Below are 9140 nucleotides of genomic sequence, written 5' to 3'. Positions count from 1 at the left end.
GATAAGTTCTCTTGTTGCAGCAGCATGTCACAGCTGTTTACACCGTGCTCGTTTCGGTAAGCCTGACGGATTCGAGTTTTCGTCGTTCGGTCGTTCAAAAATCTTCGCAATGTCGCGAAAGACCAATCTTATGAATGCTACGTGCGATGAATCCGCGCCAACCCATGTATCTTGCTTGCATTACACGAGCGATTCAAGCCCGCTTTCATTTTTGACTTTTTTCGTTGTTTGGCGTTTAGTTTATTTTGCAATGTCGCCAACCATGTGATCATTGCACCATCAGATTGATAGGGCGGGTAATTCCGTACCATCGCAGGAATGGGTTGTGGCTTAACACGTCGATACAGAAAAGGAATATTTATTCCGTTTACGTAGTTAAACCGAATAATGTGACCATAGCCAATCCTTGAAAATTTGAACACCATGATGCGAACATAAACGACTAAATACAACGGCGTGTTACAAATCATATCCCAAACACCAGTAAGCCCCCGACTCAAAGGTTGGGAACATCGATTCAGACCCAAAGCGGCATTAATACCTTTCACCCACCCGGAGTCGATGTTTCACTTTCACGGCAGAGTGGCGGAACCGTCAACAAGCACCCTGCCGAAAGCCCCCCGGTCCCCATTCCCCAGGCCCCTGTGTCGGGACAGGAAACCAAGACCTGTCCACGCAGTGAAGTTCGATGTGTGTTGCTCGTTAAGCCGCGCCGCTCAGGGCCACCCGACAACCTAAGATGACGGGTGCAACGTCACGCCACGCGAGAGTACGAGACGGGCCCTCCGACGAGCAATCGGGTGTCAGCTTTCATAACAACCCTCCCTTCTCGCGACACCATCGCGCTGCGCCTGATGCATAGAAGAGTATGAGTTTAAAGTGCCATCGCGCTATTATTAGAAGCAAATTTCGGTGTGCTTTTATTCAAATTTTCATGCAAAGTTCCCTTCAAAAAGTTTTGTATGTATTTAATCCTTCAACACATGTGTTCAAATATGACAATATTATTTATTGCATTCAAATAAGAGTCCGTTTGTTAAATGTCGTCCAATGTTTAGTGTAAGCGTTGACAGAAGCAACATGCACGTCCACAATTGAAGATTTATTTCACGCAAAGTCATTGTCATGTCTGCTGTTGAACAGTCTCTGCCACGCTGAAGTGAACTTAGGGGTTGGGGAGTCCGCGAACTTTTCCAAAACATCGTCTCGCTGTTTTAACGCTGTTTGGGTGCGTTTTCAACGTTCAGGACACCCTTACTTTTTCCCACGCGCTATGTCAGCCAACACACCTCTTCGCGGTTTGCCAAAACGATAAAAAGTGTTTATGTTCGCTTATTATGGCTATGCTATAAATCGACACTTTTCGTGTGCAAACAAGATTACCAATAACAGGGTTGAAGCCCAATTTGTGCGAGGGCCAATGCCAAACAAACCGCGCCGACGTCCCTTGGCGACAAAAAGACAATGTAGAGATTGACTTTCACTGAATGTGTGTGGCTATCCGGGCTCACCACGTGTGGGGTCTCCGCCGTGAATATTGGGGGCCCGTATAATCCATGCGCGTGCTAATGGCCACCGTGGGTGGCAACAAATACAGGCGTCTCGCGACAGAGTGCTGCCGCGGCAATGACCCTGTCATCAGATACGGCCAGCAATGGCGCGCAGTCATCGGCCAGTCGCTACACACTGTAATCAGATCACTTCTGCGTACTTTCGCGCTGTGACCGTCGCTGCTGGTGTTGTTGTGGTTTATTTCAAACAACCTCGGCTTATGACCTACCTTAAGCTAGATATATTATTGATAAATGTAGGAGGGCCGTAGTCCGCAGGTGTTTCACAGTTTTTGTTGCCTCTGTTAGATGAGTAGACTCAGGATTAGCAAGACGTGCAACTTGCAGTGAGCTATAAGACTCTTCAAGGATCTAGTATCGCAATCTCAGACATCTATATTTTGAGGAATTGTGCAATGAATGTACTACGATTCAGTCAGGCTGACTATGGCGCGCGGTTTGTCAGCTCAGAGCAGCTGCGTGTAAAAAATCGGTTTTAATAAATTATAACCTGACAAACCCCCTTACTTTTAGTACGGTGAAAACAATCATGCCCACAATTGACCACTGTGACGACTTGCATACGTCACTAACACTTAGTTCTGTTTTTAAATTATGTATGTTGTCAATTAACTGGACTAGAATTGGTCTTCTTGTGTAATAGCAGTGCTGTAAACTTGCAGTTTGAAAAAACATATGCCAGGGGAGGCATGCAACATTCTGCAAGTTTTAAAGTGTGGGTGCATGGCCTGGCGATTTTTTTACATCTTGAAACTTCAGTGCATTGAAAATATATTTAATTATGGATTTATAACACTATTATCAAATTCAATATTTGATCCATGCGTATTGAAATTCTTCTTTGAAAGTATGGTATTTGGCTTCGGGGCTTTCGCTTTAACATATTCGTCAAATTTTTTGTGTCACGACAAAGGGCCACGCGGAGTTCTTCGCGCGCAAGCACGATTCATCTGTCGATTGTGACGTGAACAATAACCAGCGGCTGGACCACCTAGGTGCGGGCGTTGTTGGCGCTTCTTGTGCCGTTGCTCGACGCTAAGCTAACTCCGCGAGTTATTTCGCCCGAGTCACCTTCCCATGTAAAGCTGTTGAATTTCACTCCGTGGCTAATCTCCTTAATGTCAACCTCATCGCGCCCGAACAGGTCATGTAAATACACCAAGGGCCCACCCGTTAATGGCAAAACGTAGCAGGCAAATGAGGTAGGCTGTGTTCCCGGTCTTCAACAAGTGGTTGTTGATATATTTCGCATCGCCACCTCGACAAAGCCGTCTGGCTATAACTTATCTCGCGTGCATGCCACCCTTCAGGCGAGTCGGCAGCATGGTATTCCTTGGCGCCCAAGCGCGACGAGCCTGTGCATTAGGTGCTCCGACATTTTCCTGTCGCCCACCCCTGCTATCCTGCCATTATGTACCCGAACGTGTCGTTTGGTGGGCGAGTTCTGTATAAACACCGTCACACATATTCTGCCCGGCTTTGCGCCCCCCGTAACCCCGCCGCCGCGAGGTCCTATTGTTCTCTAGCCAGCCGATCATTCGGCGAGGTTTTTTGCTTGTCGCCTCTATTTTCAAACACTTTTACCTAAGGATCGGTCTTAAGTGCCCATCTCCCGGTTTAATACCGGCATACGTTCACCTCGCGATGAAGTTGATCAGTTATAGTTCGCGGGGTTCAGAGGCGCAGACTCTGTCTCCAGTCTACCATAGGAAGAGCTGCTTTTTGAGAGGTTTGCGCAGGAGACAAGATTTATTCAGAGTGCGCGGATTAGCCGCACACCCGCTGTTTGCGGCGGCCCGTTCATTTCGGAAAAGTTAAGTTTAAGGCCAGCCTAAAAGACTGTGCTTAGACAGCACGTGGCAAGCTAGCTGACAGTTATCAGTTTGTTGTGTTCCGTGTTGCCGAAAATGCGGACGATGAAAGGGCGTGTCGGAGCAGTGCAAGTGGTAGAAGCGACTCACTGGTGATCGTGGTTAATCTTGATCAATGATGGAGTAATGGGAGATGTGTTTGTCTTCGCATACTTTCCCGCTTGGAGGTAGCTGAGACCGATACGCACTGCGGCTAAACCAATAGTATAGACTGGGCGCCAAGATAGGCAGTTTTCGTTTGCCAGCAGTATTAATTCAAGCCCTTGCTGTTACAAAAGTATAAATTTAAAGCAATTTAGCTTCTAACCTTGGATGTTATTGTGATTGTGTAGCGTTCCAGACATGAGAAAAGTTAAATATTTACACCCTAATTATAATTTTTATTGAAAGATTTTCCGGGTTCTTTTCCCGAAAAAAGTTTAGCGGAAGAGCCTGCTTTAAATCCGCTGCTTTCTGAAGTGGGATCTATTTCTTGTGTCGCAGCGTCGGGCCGAAGATTTCGTAACAGTCTTTCAAGGCACAGCCTGGAATCGCGGATCAGACGGAGGCCGCGGCTGGCGCCTGCGGACTTACAGATCGGAAGGAATACAACGTCCACCGCATACTGGGCGGCCACCTAAATCGTCAGTGGGTAATACACCGGGAAGATGGATGGTTGGCCGTAAACGATGAAGACGATAAACTACGAGATGTCGGTCTCTTCTTCACGTACGAGCGTGATGCATGGTTCAGCCGGGATTAGCCCTCCTTCTCAGGTGAGTCTCTTTGGTCCCGTTTCACGCGGGCATTATTTATCATTCCCAACAGACATTTCAGCCACCGAAGCAGTTATTTTAAACGCAGGCGACCGCGCCTTGCATTTTGGTTGGATTATTACGCCAACAAAGAGGATTTCGGTTTTGCACGGAAAAGTCAGGGCGGCGTCAGTGTTTCTCTAAATCAGTTAATTCTGTTCAGTAATTATGTTGACGAAAAGTAAGACCACCGGCAGGTGCTTGTATTAACAATATCCCTTCAGCAACTTCCCAGGAAGTGCACAGATTACGTCTGCCAGTTGCTTTTGTTGTTTTCCGGTTTTAATCCAAAGGAACTCAACCCAAAAAGGCATAATTGAATTGGAATAGGTCTGTTCATTTGAAAATCGGTCGTTGTCGGATTGGTTCTTGTTTGTTGAATGCGGAAACGTGATCACGGGATATTGAAAAAGTAATACTTGTTGCGTGTGAAAGCGCGTGTTTTGAGTTTAAGTCAGAACAACACCAACATTTGATAAAAATGTGAATAGCATATTCTCAGTATCGAGTATTTACGTGGAAAATATTATTTTAGTTGATGTTTGTCTTTTTTGTGCTTTCTGTGCACAATCTAAAGCACCGAATTTTGAACAAAAAGGTTCCGCAAAGTTTCCTGATTTAATATCATTTGTATTAAAACTTGTGACAAATGGTATTGGAAAATGGTTTCAGGCAGGGAATGTTAAATACGAATATGATTTTATATTTTCAATTATCGATTTGTTTGTTTATTTACCGACAACAATCCAAACAACATCAGCGCAACTATTTTTTCACCGGGGCAACTCAAAAATAATGCCTCGAGTTGGAGTCAAGTAACAACCTACCCGCTGGTTATTTGTTTTGAAAAGGTCTTTAGTTAATGAGTGCAGGTGCAGAAAATGATAAGACACAACCAGAGGAAAAGAGACTTCTAAATCATGGCGAATATCGCCTCACACCATTTTAGAACACTTTTTTAAATCTCCAGCTTTCTATGCAGTCAGGTTTTGAATGTAGTTTTCGAAACTTATACATTCAGCATGTAAATCCAGTTGGCATTGGTGACTTGATTAAAACTGAAATCCGAGCCGACATGGGAATACAATACGTCGGTGGTCAAATAGTGCTGTTAATGTCAAAATTTAGGTTTGCATCCAAGCCAGAGTTTTTTCCCAGTAACGTTCCGGATATATAACTTTTTGGAAAACGCCACGAATCTCAAATATGATTGATGGATAATTCTGTCAAACACAGACAGACTGATATTTCCGTCGCGGCTCTCGGAGTCTGCAAACATGTGTAAATACATTAAGACACTCCATGGAACGTTTGTTTCGGAGTTGATTAATTGCAAAATTCTCGGAATAGGTTTGGCTCGGTGTGAGATTAGTTGTAACGAGTGGATCATCACGTAGCAACCGCGAATGAACCGAGGGTAAGTCCAGGAGAACACATTTACATGACTTGCGTTTGTGATTCCGTGAAGTTTGTTGTTTAAGAACGCGTGTCTTCGAAATCGTCGTCGTGTGAAGCCCATACACCGGAACGTAGCTGAAGATAGCATGTCGCGAGAACGTGTTCGCGTTTAAATGTGTTCACGAAATTATATGTACAGTTTGGTTTTAAGGAAGCTACCTAATTACATGAAAAGCTAAATTAATATAAAGCCAGATGTGCAAAGCTATATGTGATAATTTATGACGCATCTACAGGTTTTATTAAAAATTACATGTTTTCACGACTTGGACAGCAGCTACGAAAACCACTTGCGCTGGTATTTACTTGGAATGCTGAAACTGGTGGTTTACGAGTTTTTCCTTTTGTAAACCACAAACCGCATAGTTTGAGTCGTTATAAACGTAGTTTGTGCCCATGGATGGGTTAACGCTAAATGTATGGATCAGGAAACGTAATTTAACATCAATATGAAGTAAGATGGGTTTGGGTAAAAAAGAATTTTCTGTGAACGCTGGTGTAAAAATACGCATGGGAGCGCCCGAGTCAACTCTCACAGTCCGTTAGAAGTTGCGTGCACGGACCACCCAGTAGAGCGGTTATGAAAGTTCGCAATTACGTAACTCTGTGTTGACGGCAAACGACAATGTCAAATGTCACTTTGCGACGTTCCTTTTTATCGCTTAATTACGTCATGGTATTGGGGCGGCAACTTCGTGACAGGCGAAAGGTAATGTTTATCGGATTTTGAATAGGGATTTTGGACCACGAAGGCAGCGAAATGCCTGCAGTAAATCCAAAAGTATATCACAGTGACCTGTCCCCCAGTCGCAATATAAATCGCGAGACAGACCGCGTGAAAATAAAGCGGTTGAAAAAGTTACAGGCGGCGGTGACGATGTCGCAGACATCCGCTGTGCGACAAAAGATGGGTTTTCATCTCGTTCTGTTTACGAAAAAAGGTGACACTGGATTTCGTATCCGGAAATTTAGTCATCGAAAAGCACCGGTCTTAAGTCGTAAAAATGTGCGATGCGCTCCTCGTGACGTGTTCACATATTTGACATTTGACTCCTCGCGAGGGGTCACGATAAACTCTTTTTGCGTTGTCATAACAACTAGTCCGTTGTAACAAAGGTTTGTTTTCGGAGAAAAGGCCACCTGACCTGAATACAGAAAAACATGCAAATGTTTGGCTGCTCACGAACCCGCTTCAAAGACTTGAGCTCTGCCAAATAGCTGGAAGTTTCGTAATACTGGATGTGAAATTCCTAAATGCTGGAGTGCAGTGCTATTAAATTTTGACAACCAAGTTATGCAGATTTAATCAACCAATAACTATTTATTTGAACAACGAAAATTTAACTTAGTGATCGTTTCACACATTGTTGAACTTGTAATCAAAAATATTGCCTCTATAATTGCATCATGAAAATCAAGTATTTTGGATGGGAAATATGGATTAATTACCTTGTAGGATAATGAGTTGCGTGCAGTGTGAGTTTGTCGTCCGCAGTATATCATGTTTGATGGAGTAGACGTTTACAGTCCTTTGCGGACATACAAACCCCCGGAGCAGTAGGACTTCTTACTCAATATCGTCGGGCAACCAATAACACAACAAAGTTGGGTACGTGGGTTGACATTAACAACGTAACAACTGCGAGCGCATAAACTTAGCAGTTAAAACAGGCCGTATTCACTGGCCCACAAAATCGCAACAGGTCCATTCGCGGCGTCGCGCTCCACTGGGGCCGCAGAAGAAGGCGGCGTCTGTCGCCCTGTGTGGTCCATCGCCCAGAGTCGGGAGATAGAGCGCAAGAGGCGCAACGAAGAAATAGAAGCAATTTCCGCGCGACAGTAATTCGATCGTGCTCTCCCGTCCGTGTCGGAGGAATCATTCGATCTTCACGGCTTGCCCGATCACAATCGTCGCGTAAATTTCCCCGCAGTGTCGGTGACGTGTTTTGCGTCAAGTGCAAATTCGCAACGAAATCGTCAGTTCGAAATGTTGCGGTAATTCGTAACATGCCTTCGCAGTCAAATCATTGGGTTATGAGCGGAAGAAGTGTAGGATCGCACATAACGCGGCGTGCGCGCGCCACCCAGTGTAGACAAGGCTTTGGCTTCTCAGCATGGCAGTTGGTTGAACTATTTTGAGAATTGAGTCTTTTATAAGGTTGACGTAATTTTATTTGTGTTGCTAAAACGGTAACAAAAGAAAGCACTATTATGTTTAAAGCACTTGCACACGAGCAGGAAATCAGATAGAATATGTTTAGTGTTGGAAAACAAATACGACCAAAAGTTTGACGAGCGTGGATAAAAATTATGCGCGTTTTATCGCATAAGATAAAACCGTGTCTTGTTGCCGATTGTCCCTAAGGACCCGCCTCTTTTCTGCGTCTTCGAAGCCGCGAGGTTGTAGTTGCGATAAACGCGCCAGGTCATTCGCGTTTTTTTCCCGTCCGTCGGCGCGCTATCGCTTACGAGATCGTGAAGTTTTTGCGCGAGGGAAAAAATGAAAACAAGGCAGCTCGCACGGTGGCTTACTTCGCTCGGTTGGATCTATTCATGAGACTTCGCTTGAAGAAGACCAGGCCGACAGTGCTGGTGGCTGTACTATCTGGCCAAGTCACTCAGTCAGCTAGTCACTTAAATCGAGAGCGCGAGCACATCGTGGCGGATTATAGGGGGGGTAGAGAAAAGTTAAGCTGTGGTCACTGACCTCATGCACCCAAAAAGTTTACTCCTGTTTTGCGCGGATTAAATCGTTCGCTTTGATGTTTTTGTTTAGTGGAGGGATTGTAGTCAGCTGAGGCCAGTGAAAGGAGTTAGGGATAATCTCACGTAAACCAAGACAGAACAGGTGCCCTTGTATTGTGAAAGGTGTGATCCTATTGTGAGTTTACCTGAAGTGACATGGTTGTTTGTATGGGATATGGCTAATCGGCAGTTCCCAATGGTAATCGTTACATAAGTGGGGGCAACCTGGGTTGTGACACCATTGTGTCTTTATGCTATAGGATCAAGTGCACCAGTTACATCAGACTGCTAAGTCAGCCAAACAAATGTAGCAGACTTATTACAGTCGCACCGCACGTCAATTTTGTCTCGACAAGGTCTGCCTTACCAAATGTGCTATAGCTCGCGGCGCACTGTCACACAATACGGTGATCGCTTCGCATGCATTTAACCACCCGTAAACCCACTCCGTGTTTTTAATGCTGTCCATGTCAGCTCCAGTACGCGAGACGCAGGGTAGACCTTGAATGAACGTTTACAGCAAAAAGGCTTAGGTCAAATTAAGGGTTTCTGCCACTCCCGACCAGTAATTCATTGCCCCATTGCGACTGCGGCAATCTATTTAAGCCCTTAATAACTGAGTAGAAATGAGTTGTTGAGGCGCCCGCCTACAACCTTCGATCATCTGTGACTGCTAGGGTTGTGCAGTGTTTTACCTTTTC

Source organism: Ascidia mentula, chromosome 1 (assembly GCF_947561715.1).
Source record: "Ascidia mentula chromosome 1, kaAscMent1.1, whole genome shotgun sequence".
Lineage (NCBI taxonomy): Eukaryota > Metazoa > Chordata > Ascidiacea > Phlebobranchia > Ascidiidae > Ascidia > Ascidia mentula.
The sequence above is the reverse complement of the archived record's forward strand: the minus strand, read 5'-3'. Positions refer to the sequence as shown.